The 12,577-nt window shown below is 49.5% G+C and overlaps 2 pseudogenes; both read left to right on the top strand.

Annotated features, from left to right (window-relative positions):
• Positions 1-3,411: 3,411 nt before the first annotated feature.
• LOC119342213 lies at positions 3,412-3,949 on the top strand (annotated as a pseudogene).
• Positions 3,950-11,235: 7,286 nt separating this feature from the next.
• LOC119342214 lies at positions 11,236-11,955 on the top strand (annotated as a pseudogene).
• The last annotated feature ends 622 nt before the right edge of the window (positions 11,956-12,577 follow it).

Here is a 12,577-nt window from a genome sequence, read left to right as displayed (position 1 = left end):
AGATAGATATATAGATATATAGATAGATAGATAGATAGATTACAGCAAGCTGAATGTATCATGTCCATCCGTGCCAACGAGCCAGTATGACAAACCAGAGTACGAAAGATATCTCTCCCTAATAATAAAGCACGGATTGGGTCTCCGGGTTCACCGTCACAATACGCTTTCTTCTTGTGTCATAATACGCTTTCACGATTTATGTAGATAAAATCATAACATTAACGAGGTGGTACTATTATTGTATACGTTTTGATGTTTTTTTTTTGCTTGTACGTCAAATTCGCACATAAATTCAATATGGCCCAACAACGAATCATCCATGAGTTTCTTTCATGGCACGGGCTATCCCGATCCCAGCCGCCAGGAGACCGACCCCGGCGAGGCGGCGACCCTCGATCCGGTGCTGCGCCGGGCGCCGGCCGACACCGGCAAGGATTTGCCCCCTTCTCCCGGCCCACGTATCTCTCTCTCACGCGAAATAGGGGTTGGGCGCCGCCGCCGTTTTCCTGGTTGACCATCAACCATGGCTAGGGTTTTGAGCACCTCCACTCTGGCGTGGTTCCGGCGCCTCCGGCGACTCCTCTCTGACGCCCACCGCGCCCCCACACGCAGCTCCGTCTCCGGGATGCTCCTCCTCTGCTTGGTGGCCATGGGGTGAGTTCATCCCCTTCCCCATCTCTCCCCCTTTCTCTCTCTAATATCTGGTTTGATCCTCCATGGTAGATGTGCAGGCAAGGATTGGATACTTGAGGAAGGAGGGGTCGACCTTGCCTTGCTGCAGCTCGGGACGCACCACCCATGGAGCTTCCTCCTTTCCGTCTTCAGGTGAGTTCGCCCCCTCCTCTCTCTGCTCTTGTTCGTGGCCATTGAGGCATTGTTCTTGGTTAGGATTTACCACTGTTTGGGCTCAATTGGCTACTGTTTGAGGTCAATTTTGTGTATACTGTTAAGTGTTGATTGTTTCTTGAATTGAACAGCAAGGTTAGACATGAATTTTTTAGTAGAATAGATCCCTGACCGAACTGCAATTGTTAGGTTAATTGTCCAATCTTGAATTTAGGGAGCTGCTACTGAAAGATTTTTTTTCATTTTGTATGTCATGGGTTGGCCATCAATTTTATTAAACAGCAAGGTTAACCACGATCACACGAAGCCGAAGGTGCACGATGAAAAAACCGTACGTGCATGCTCTATCCATCCAGAATTAACTGCGCCAAAGGCCAATGTGTGTTTTAGTATACGAAAACAACTCTATTTAATACTTCGCATATTGTACCCATATAAAGAACTCGGTACCTGCACTACCTACGTGTGTTCAGCTAACCACTAGGGCCGGCCCATTTTTTTTTGAGAGAACATATGTTTTTTTAAGAAAAATGAAACCTCAGAAATTTCGGAAAAAGTTCATTAACATGCATAAAAACATCGCCCTATTCAAGAGAAGCCCAATATTTTAAAAAAAAAAGTTCGTCAACTTACAAAAATAGTTCACAAAAAATTTAAAAAGTTCATCAAAAATTTGAAAAAAAAGTTCACCAATTTGAAAAAAGTTCATCAACTTAAGAAAGTAGTTCACAAAAAACTAAAAAATGTTCATCAAAATTTTGAAAAAAAGTTCATCAATTTGCAAAAATAGTTCATCCAATTTTAAAAAAAGTTCATTGAATTTGAAAAGAGTTCAAAGATTTTGAAAAGGGTTCATCGAATTTGAAAAAATTTCATCGATTTTGAAACAAAATAATCAATTTTTATAAGTAGTTCACAAAAATTATTAAAAGTTCATAGATTTGAAAAGAAAAGTTCATCAAATTTAGAAAAATCATTGAATTTGAGAATGTTCACGTATTTAAGAAAAAAACAAAGTCAGTGAGGGAAAGAAACCAGGAAGAAGAAGAAACAAAAAACGCAAAAAAGAAAAGAAAAAAAGAAAAAAAGAAAAAGGGAAAAGAAAAAAGGAAAAGAAACGAATAAAGCAAAGAAAGAGTTGAATATTATCAGATCGTATTTTGTGTCGTGGTGGTTATACTATCGAACATCAATCCGGCAGGTCTGTGGTTCGAGTTGCAACGACGACTCCCTTCTTTTTTGCGGAATAGAGTATGCAGTAACGGGCCGGCCCAGTACGGGGTGCTGCAGGCGCCCGTTTGCAGAATACACGTTAACATGCGCCTGCAGCGTCAAATAGGATTTGCCTTTGACGCATTCTGCGTTAAAAAGACGTCTGTTCGCATAGGAATCGCGCGACTGGGCCAACCCATTTGGATTGACCTCGCGAGAGAGGTCGGGTGACAGATGCATAAAAAGAAAGAGTTGAATATTATCAGATCGTATTGTGTGTCGTGATGGTTATACTATCGAACATCAATCCAACAGGTCTGCGGTTCGAGTCGCAACGCCGGCTCCCTTCTTTCTTGCGGAATAGAGTACACAGTAACGGGCCGGCCAAGTACAGGGTGCTGTAGGCGTCCGTTTGCAGAATACACGTTAACGGGCGCCTGCAACGCCAAATAGGATTTGCTTTTGACGCATTTTGTGTCAAAAAGACGTCCGTTCGCATAGGAATCAAGCGACTGGGCCGGCCGATTTGGATTGACCTCGCGCGAGAGGTCGGGCGGCAAATGCATAAAAAGAAAAAAGCGAGCCGCCTGGGATTCAAACTGTGGACCTCCACTTTATTCACCCGACAAGCTAGCCACCGCACCGACTAAAGTTTTTATGACATACCTGTGGGGTGAATACAAATGAACTGAAAACCGAAATACATGCATATTTTTTCTACAGTATATATTTTCACGGCAGCCGATTTCAAAGAGTTTATTCATCCCATCATGCCTGGCGTTGTGTCGTGGAATGAAAGAGGGTCTTGAGCAATTGGGTTAGGGAAGTGTGGGTTTTTTTCACCCGATGCAACGCACGGGCGTTTGTGCTAGTAATAGACACATGGAATCAAAACCATACAACTCCTATATGTGTCTCCCGTGACCCTGATGATCATGGTTAAGCCAGCTCGTAGCACTGTCATGCCAGATATAATCCTTTGTCTGATGCTATATATGCTCCAGATTATTATGGCTACACTTGTAAAACCATCAAATATATATATGCCCAGAGCAGACAACATGCATATAAGAGTACTCTTCTTGGAAACTAAAGGAAAGCGTCATGGCCCAGCTCTCAGGTTTTTGTTCATTAGCGAACAGATTAAGCTCCAATGATGGATGTTACACACGTAACATGCCAGTACAAATAATGGTTGCACATAAATTTTACAAATTACTACGGCAAGAGTCAAAACTAATTAGCTCGACTGATAATGACATGCATGCACTTGCACGCTACGACCGGCCTATAAATACGACCTCAGACGACCCAAGCAAACCATCCCAAGCTAGCAAAGCCAAGCTTAGCCATAGCCACAGACCAGTAAGATCGATCAGTAGCAATGGCGCCCTCCAAGCTCGCCCTCTTCCTCGCCCTGAACCTGTCCTCCTTGCGGCCGCCCAGGGCTGCGGACCCTACTGCCCACCAGTCGTCCCTACCCCGCCCATCCTCCCACCGCCCGTGCCGTCGACCGGCGGGGGCAGCTGCTCGATCAACACGCTGAAGCTGGGCGTGTGCGCCAACGTGCTGAACCTGCTGAAGCTCAAGATCGGCGTGCCAGCGAACGAGGAGTGCTGCCCGCTTCTGGGCGGGCTCGCCGACCTCGACGCTGCCGTGTGCCTCTGCACCGCCATCAGGCCAACATTCTCGGCATCAAGCTCAACGTGCCCATCGACCTGACCCTCCTCCTCAACCAGTGCGGCAAGAAGTGCCCCTCCGACTTCACCTGCCCCATCTGATCCATCCAACACCATCGATGAATATTATACATGCATTTTTTTATTCGTAACTAGTTTGCATTTCATACGTACGCACCATACGTATATTTTCTATGTTCCAGTTCCGGTATTATATGTTAGGTGTTTGCATGGGCTCCCTCGCTCGTGCATGTATGCTTGATAAGTTTGTGATCGATAAAGTACTGAGAAACTGGGACGAAAAATTATCTCTACCGGTTTCTTATAATGCAATAAAATACAGCCTATGATCGATAAACGCATCTGCAAGAAACCTTTTTTTAGTCAAGTCTTTCAGACCTCTACTATTCCAAAATATTCCTTTCATATTTCTTCATGAAAGTTTTTTAGTAGTGCGGATCCTAGCACTCCTACGCACCGCCGAAGCTGAGTAAATCTTCCGCTTCCACTTGCGTTTAGGTTTGTTTTGATTCTTCAGCCGGTCCTCACAACCAGGCTCTGTGGACCTAACTACTGCAGCCTCAAAAGTGTCATCCTCTTTCTCAGACTCAGGAAGGGATGATGCAAGATCCGCACAAAAATTATCAAGCACCCTGACCCCCAATGCATCAATATCAGAATCATTCATGGGTTTAACCGCTGCTAAGTTTCGAATCATTTCTAAAGTGCATTCCGCTTCCAAATCCAGGATATCATTAACGGAATTTGAAATTTCACTATCATTGCTCCCTAGTGAAACTCCTAATTGGCTTGCGTGATTAATAATCTCATTATTAGAAAAATGCAGAATGGAATTAGAGGTATTAACCGACATACCAGTAGTGACCTCAATGTCATGAAGCTTGGCCGCCCTCATGGCGCACCGCTGCTGCATGTCATCAACCTCCGGATGAACCTGGAGATGGCAGCTCATCCGTCGCCCCGTAGAGACTGGATCCGAAATCCCTCCAAACGCAATAACCTCCTACCGAGTGATGATGCTCGGAGTGTGGCCTACGTCCTCTCCTCCAACACCCAGCAGGGCTGCACCCGTCGAAGAAATAGCAGGAGCAGCCGAAAGCAGTTGCGGGGAACTCTAGGGCGCCACCGATGTCAGCCGCGCACCGCGGCACTGAGGCGTAGGCGTGCCGGGGGAGGGAAGTGCGCGGGCAGCCTACCCATACTCCCCACCCACCCTGGCCCTCTGGCTAGAGGGACTCGTCGGCGCCAGAAGTGGTGCGACCACCCTAGGCGCCACAAGGGAAGAGGGAGTCGAGGCCACCTGCCCCGAGCCCCCTCTTGTAAGCTGAGCCGCCAACTTCGGCTCCGTCGCCGCGATAGGAGAAGAAGGCGCCGAGGCCACGTGCCCCGGACCCCCTCCCCTAGGTACAACCTCCAAACCAGGTACCGTGTCCTGAGGTGAGACGACGGGTGAAGCAGGAGAAAGAGTGGCCACCTGCCCAAGCTCCTCCCCCCTCCCTCGACCGAGGTCGTCAAGCCCCCGAGAACGGGACTATCAGCATCCTCAAAATCCAGGGTAGGTAACGTGCGCTCAAACACATCGTCGGACTCCATCCGGTCACTCCAGAGTCTGGGAGGCTCCGAAGCAGGCTCAAATGACCCAAATCTCAGAGAAGTCATTGGCACCGAAGAGGGTGGTGCCGTCCCATCCCCAGGTGTCTGAGAAACGGACCCCGATCCGTTGGACAATTCTCGTCCAGCATCATCGACTGGTGCCTCCTTAGCACCCGAGCTGTCATCTTCCTCGTGCATGTCTACATCAGTCCCATTGATAGCCTCAGCGAACAGATCAACATCCTCAAACTGAATCTCGAGGTTGTAAATCTGGCCCCTATATGTCCACTTGACCACATCAGGCATGGACTCAATATCCAGAACACTCACCAGCAGTCGAGCTACCCCGTGAGCTCGGGTAAAAGCCATATCCACTCTCTCAGTTTTCCCCACCATAATGCCCAAGCTAGCCACGACGCTAGCATCCTGCATCGGCTTCAAGGGAGCCCCAAAAAACGTAACCATACCTGAGTAAGAGGCTTGCCCTGAGGCTCGACCTTCTTCCACTCATGGAACTCCAGGATACATTCAGTGCCAGGGACTCTGCACAACCCAAAACTCAGAAGTCTCTGCAAATCCTCAACCGAAGGGAAATCAACCTTAAACATGTTGGCGTCGAGACTAGCAAGCTCCCACTGGAAGTCACCTGGAGCTAACTCCTTAAGCCTCTGCACAATCTGAGTCTCAGAGACATCTCCTTTGGTAACTTTCATCACCCCAGTGGTCATACTCTGGGTCTCTTTGGTACCTCCCTCGCGCTAGGAGACTCAAAGAACGTCAGCTCAGCACAGTACACTCCATACATAGTAAGAGACGGCATCTGATCGCGCAAAATTGGGCATTCCCCCGTATCATGTGCCGGCTTGCCACAAGTATAACAAAGTTCAGCCACGCATTCAGCAATAAAGTGACCCTTCTCTCCACAACGATAGCACAACATTTTCTCCTTCTTGCGCGCCCACTTGGACGATCTGTCCGAGTCAGCCCTGGTTGCCACCTCCACTGAGGCCGACGTCGTGGTCTCAGTCCCAGGTATCTCAGCATTGGCGAGCACCGTCACCACATCCATAGCCTGACCGGACAGTTCTGGCGCCTCGGCAGCCCCGGCGGCGGCCGTCTGCTCGACGACAACAGACGGAGGAAGCTGCCGGTGACGGAACGACCACCACGATGACCACTATATCCACCCCGCTGCCGATAGTCAGGGCCAGACGCCCCCTCAACAAAACCACCCGGAGGACCGAGAAAAGGTCTCTTCGCTGTACCATCACTCTGCCAAGCATATCCGCGGCCACCACCCATCGACGACGAACCACGGTGTTGGCCATCACCATACGCATTGAAACCATCGTCACCCCATTGTCCTTGGGGCGGTCCAGAAGCACCTCCAGCACCCACGTTTTGAGGCGGCGGTGCATGCGTCTGCATCGGCCCAGGCCGTTTCTGTGATGGCCTCGCGACGTAGTGAGGCGGCGGAGCCGCCCGAGGCTAATGACTGGGCGTCACGACCTGGTTCCCAGGCTGAGGCGGCCTCGGACCATGCGCACCACCCCGCCCCGCAGCGGCAACCATAGCCGGGCCTTGCGTCGGCGGCCAAGGACCATGAGCCGTCCCACCCCGACCCACAGCAGGCACCGCCGCCGGGCCCTGTGCCGGTGACCGAGCCCCGGGGTGACCACCTCCTCGCCCCGCAACCGTTTGCGCAGTCCCGATGACCACCGGAGGTCTAGGGCAGTACCGCTGATGACCGCGGCTGATGACCGGGCGTCACGACCTGGTTCCCAGGCTGAGGCGGCCTCGGACCATGCGCACCACCCCGCCCCGCAGCGGCAACCAAAGTCGGGCCTTGCGCCGGCGGCCAAGGACCATGAGCCGTCCCACCCCGACCCACAGCAGGCACCGCCTCCGGGCCCTGTGCCGGCGGCCAAGCCCCGGGGTGACCACCTCCTCGCCCCGCAACCGTTTGCGCGGTCCCGATGACCACCGGAGGTCTAGGGCAGTACCGCTACTCCACGACCAGTGCCAGAAGCCAGCGGCGGCGCTGCTCCACGACCATTGCCAGAAGCCGGCGGCGGCGCACCCCCGGCGCGGCCAGCCCCGGCCGAGACAACGAGCTTCTTCCCCGGCGGCACACCAGCCCCTCGGCCAGTCATGGCCCCAATGGGAGGAATTCGCTTAGCGCAGCCAAGACCACAAGAACGGAAGCCAGGCTTCCCTCGCCGATGAACACTAGCGTGCAGCGAGGACGAACGCGAAGTCGATAGATCGATCGACCTATTGCATGCGACGACACGTTCAATATCGATAGAAACCGGACTGGCCTGGGCCTCATACCCAGCTGTCCCCAGCCCAACAAATTTCAGTGAAGTTTCAGACATAACCGGCCCACTGCAGCCCAGGAGCGAATTCAAACGCGCCCGACGAGCCGCCGCGATCTGGATCGCCGGGTTCGCCGGCGTGGCAGCCGCGGTCACCACCACGCCGATCGAGGCACTGCCCGGTGCGCTTTCTTCCTTCTCGTAACAGTAATCCACGAATCCGGACGAATCATATCGAAAAGCGATAAGTTTGGGAGACTTACCTTAGGCAGTGGGCCCTTCCATGGCCTGATCGTCGTCGCCGCCGTTCTCCGATGAACGACGCGAAGTATCATCTCCTTCTCTCCCGCATGAAGTCCAAATCTAGCCGGATCGTCGGGGGGCAAGACTTTGTTGACCGTCCTTGCCACTTCATCTTCGTCGTAGCCGGAATGGAAAAACTCGCAGATCAGATCAGATGGGGTCGGCGGCGACGGGGAGGCCGCCGGGCTCCCATCCCCATCCTCGTCCACATCATCCTCATCGGAGTCTGCCAAAGCCCAGAACCAGTTGCCGACCCACCTTCGATCCCCGGCCGATGATGTCGGCGCGCCCGTGGTCGCCGCTCTTGTCGCCCCCGCCCCCGCCCTCATCGCCCTTTGAATAGATTGATTTGTGATGACTTGGACTAGGAGCCACAATAGATGGCGCCCATTGACACGCATGATGGCGGCATGAGGACGACAAAGCCGGCAAGCTCGCTAGGCCTCGGCAAGCTCGCTAGGCCTCGGCTGACTTGCTAGGGCTTTTTCTTTAGATGATCCACCATTTCTCTTTACGAACGGCGGTCTTATGAGAAAAAATAGCGTGAAGCAGAAGACATCAGCCTTGCTGGCATGGAGCGGCAGAGAATCCTCGGGAGAGGGCGAGATATTAGGAGTTCTATTTGTTTACCATATCCAATCAAGTTAGTTACGGCAAGGCAGGAATTGGAAATTGTATTTTGCCTAGCTACGTGACCAGAATGAACTTGCCTTTTTAAAAAACTATATTGGACTTCTTGCCCATATAGCACATACCTTTTTTTAAATGGTACAACACGGATCTTTAGCATTACATGCAACGTTTTATGGATCAATCCGGAGCCTAGTAAAAAAAGTATTCATTCATCGATTTCTAGGATTGATTTAGACCGTAATAATTTGGACCCATCAGATTAATGGCTCCTAATTTCTAATTAACATGAGAATTTCTTGAGAGTCTAGAATTAGTATAGGTATATATAAATAGATAGATATAGATAGATAGATATATAGATAGATAGATAGATAGATAGATAGATAGATAGATTACAGCAAGCTGAACGTATCGTGTCCATCCGTGCCAACGAGCCAGTATGACAAACCAGAGTACGAAAGATATAATAGACACACGGAATCAAAACCATACAACTCCTATATGTGTCTCCCGTGACCCTGATGATCATGGTTAAGCCAGCTCGTAGTGCTGTCATGCCAGATATAATCCTTTGTCTGATGCCATATATGCTCCAGGTTATTATGGCTACACTTGTAAAGCCATCAAATATATATACTAGAAGAACGCCCGTGCGTTGCAACGGGGCCACATTAACTTTAAGAGTTCAATATTACGACATTGGCGACCTTTTTTACCATCAAATCCTCACACACACACAGACACACACTCTCCCTCCCTCTGCCTCACTCTCTATCCCCCTCTCCCTCTCTCTCTCTAACACACACACATATCCATCTTATTGGGTACGGGATCATAATCCATCTATTTCACACATACACGCTAGTGCATAACAATATGGATTATGTGTATTATATTTGCCACCAGAACTGAGGAAGTTAATTTCATGTAAATCGACCAGCCACAGCTCCAAGAATACGCGGACAAGGTGGCTCGGGTCGGTGTCGGCGCTGTCCAGCGCGGGCCACAGGCCCGCTTCCAAGTGCACGTGCAATGCACGTCTTCACAAATATTATAACCAGATGTGAGAAATCACATGCATAGAAAAGACATTCTGATAGCAATCCAAATACCATACTCAATTGAATACCTAACCTGGACAATACTCTTATTTCTATGCGCCAGAAAAAATGGAATAGCAAAGCTAAGTATGCCTACATACGCTCAGATTATATATAAGAATCTTGGGTGAACAATTGCAACAAAGCACTAAGCAGCGATAAATTTAAATAAAAAATCCATTAACTATGTAGGCAACAGGCTTGTTACAACATAGAGAGATAGGAAAATGTCACCTCCAGTAATGTAGCGCGAAGGAGTGGAACGAAGCATGAATGAGCGGTTGTCTGTTCTTCTCCATGTACATGGATCAGCAGTAGAGGCCAAGTATATAAGTACTTGACCGAACTCCACTCTTCGTGTACGGAGAGCCATGTCACCTTCTCACCGCTGCAGCATGGGAGGACGGCTGGTTCACGTGACCCTCCAGCTGGGGGATCCATGGTGGCTGACCGTCGAGCTCGAGGTAGAGAAGTTGAGGGCAGTAGTGGCGAGATCCATGTCGGTCAACCGGGCGAAGAGGAGGTCGTCGGGGAGGGACACGTCGGCAAGATCCGGTCACCACGCGACCTGAAGAGCAACAGTGATCTCCACAAGCTGTAGGCCGATGGCGTGCTCCATCCCCTGCGATGGGGTGACCATGGCGGTGGCCACAGCTCCTCATGCTCGCCTCGATCTCGGCGACACACCCTGAGTGTAGGAGGCAGCAACGACCTCGACGAAATCGTGGCCTCCATCCCGGAACGCAATCATGTCGCTCTAAATAAATGGATTCAATCATGTAATCATGTGACTCTAATTACTTTGGATTGTTATGTGCACACTAAGCGGGGTGTAGTTAGGAAAGAAAATGTTTTTTAATTAAAGTGATTGAGTGATTTAAGGTAAGGTTAATTAATTTAGATTTGATTTTAGTGATTGTTAGTAAAGTACGATGCGTCTTTAAAATCTTTTATTTGTTTCCTTAAAATCTATTATTTGTTTCCTAAAGAAATTTGCAATAATGGAAGGTATCGGTTGATTTGGATAAGTTAGTAAATTTAGATCCGTGATTGTGTGCACGTTTGGAAAGTGCTGATTTGCAAGGAAAGAGCTGAGGGGTAAATAAACCGGTGAATAAGAAACCAGCATCGAAAAAGATCTACAATGGTTAACCTACGGAAAAAAACCGGACGAAAGTGGTGGGACGAAAAAAAACCTGGAAGCGAGACTATCAACTGCTCCATTAGGAGTAGAGATGCCCAGAGCAGACAACATGCATATAAGAGTACTCTTCTTGGAAACTAAAGGAAAGCCTCATGGCCCAGCTCTCAGGTTTTTGTTCATTAGCGAACAGATTAAGCTTCAATGATGGATGTTACACACGTAACATGCCAGTACAATAATGGTTGCACATAAATTTTGCAAATTACTACGGCAAGAGTCAAAACTAATTAGCTCGACTGATAATGACATGCATGCACTTGCACGCTACGACCGGCCTATAAATACGACCTCAGACGACCCAAGCAAACCATCCCAAGCTAGCAAAGCCAAGCTTAGCCATAGCCACAGACCAGTAAGATCGATCAGTAGCAATGGCGCCCTCCAAGCTCGCCCTCTTCCTCGCCCTGAACCTGGTCCTCCTTGCGGCCGCCCAGGGCTGCGGACCCTACTGCCCACCAGTCGTCCCTACCTCGCCCATCCTCCCACCGCCCGTGCCGTCGACCGGCGGGGGCAGCTGCTCGATCAACACGCTGAAGCTGGGCGAACGTGCTGAACCTGCTGAAGCTCAAGATCGGCGTGCCAACGAACGAGGAGTGCTGCCCGCTTCTGGGCGGGCTCGCCGACCTCGACGCTGCCGTGTGCCTCTGCACCGCCATCAGGGCCAACATTCTCGGCATCAAGCTCAACGTGCCCATCGACCTGACCCTCCTCCTCAACCAGTGCGGCAAGAAGTGCCCCTCCGACTTCACCTGCCCCATCTGATCCATCCAACACCATCGATGAATATTATACATGCATTTTTTTATTCGTAACTAGTTTGCATTTCATACGTACGCACCATACGTATATTTTCTATGTTCCAGTTCCGGTACTATATGTTAGGTGTTTGCATGGGCTCCCTCGCTCGTGCATGCATGCTTGATAAGTTTGTGATTGATCACATGATCAGTGTATCTCGTTATGGTATCTAAATGCATGATGCATGTATTTGTAAAAGGATTGTATGTGTATGAGGAATAAAAGGTTTGTCCAAATTGTGTTAACTTCACCCGCAAAAGAAAAGGGTTAACTTGACCCGTGATATGCCAACCTCGAAATGCATATTTATCGTACATGCACGCATGGTTGCATCAATCATGATCAAATCCATATCTTTTCGAATGCATTAGCTAAATCTTCTTTCTTTATTTTTTGCCTAAAATTCTCTGTAATCAGATTATATAGGATGAAAAAACAGGAACAACCGAAATCTTTGATAAAAGTAGAAGTTACATTGACATTAGTAGAAAACAGGGCATTTGTCCCGATTCGTAAGGGTCTTTAGTCCCGGTTCTTGAACTGGGACTAATAGGTCGTTACTAATGCCTCCCCCCTTTAGTCCCGATTCTTACACTAACCGGGACAGATGGGCATCCACGTGGCCGCTGCGGGCAGCCCAGGCAGGGGGGCCTTTGGTCCCGGTTGGTGACATAAACCGGGATCAAAAAGCATCCACGCGTCAGAAGCTGGCTGTAGCTGAGGGTTTTTTTTAATGGCTGGTTTAGGGGTTTTGGGGGTTAATTTAGGTTGTTATTAGCTAGCTAATAGAGAGAAGTGTCCTCTTTTATCTTCGTACTTGGTTTACCAACGCTACTGCTATGTTCATTTCACCCGCTGATATAAAAT

This window comes from Triticum dicoccoides, chromosome 7B, assembly GCF_002162155.2.
Source record: "Triticum dicoccoides isolate Atlit2015 ecotype Zavitan chromosome 7B, WEW_v2.0, whole genome shotgun sequence".
NCBI classification, from domain to species: Eukaryota; Viridiplantae; Streptophyta; class Magnoliopsida; order Poales; family Poaceae; genus Triticum; species Triticum dicoccoides.
The sequence above is the reverse complement of the archived record's forward strand: the minus strand, read 5'-3'. Positions and strand labels throughout refer to the sequence as shown.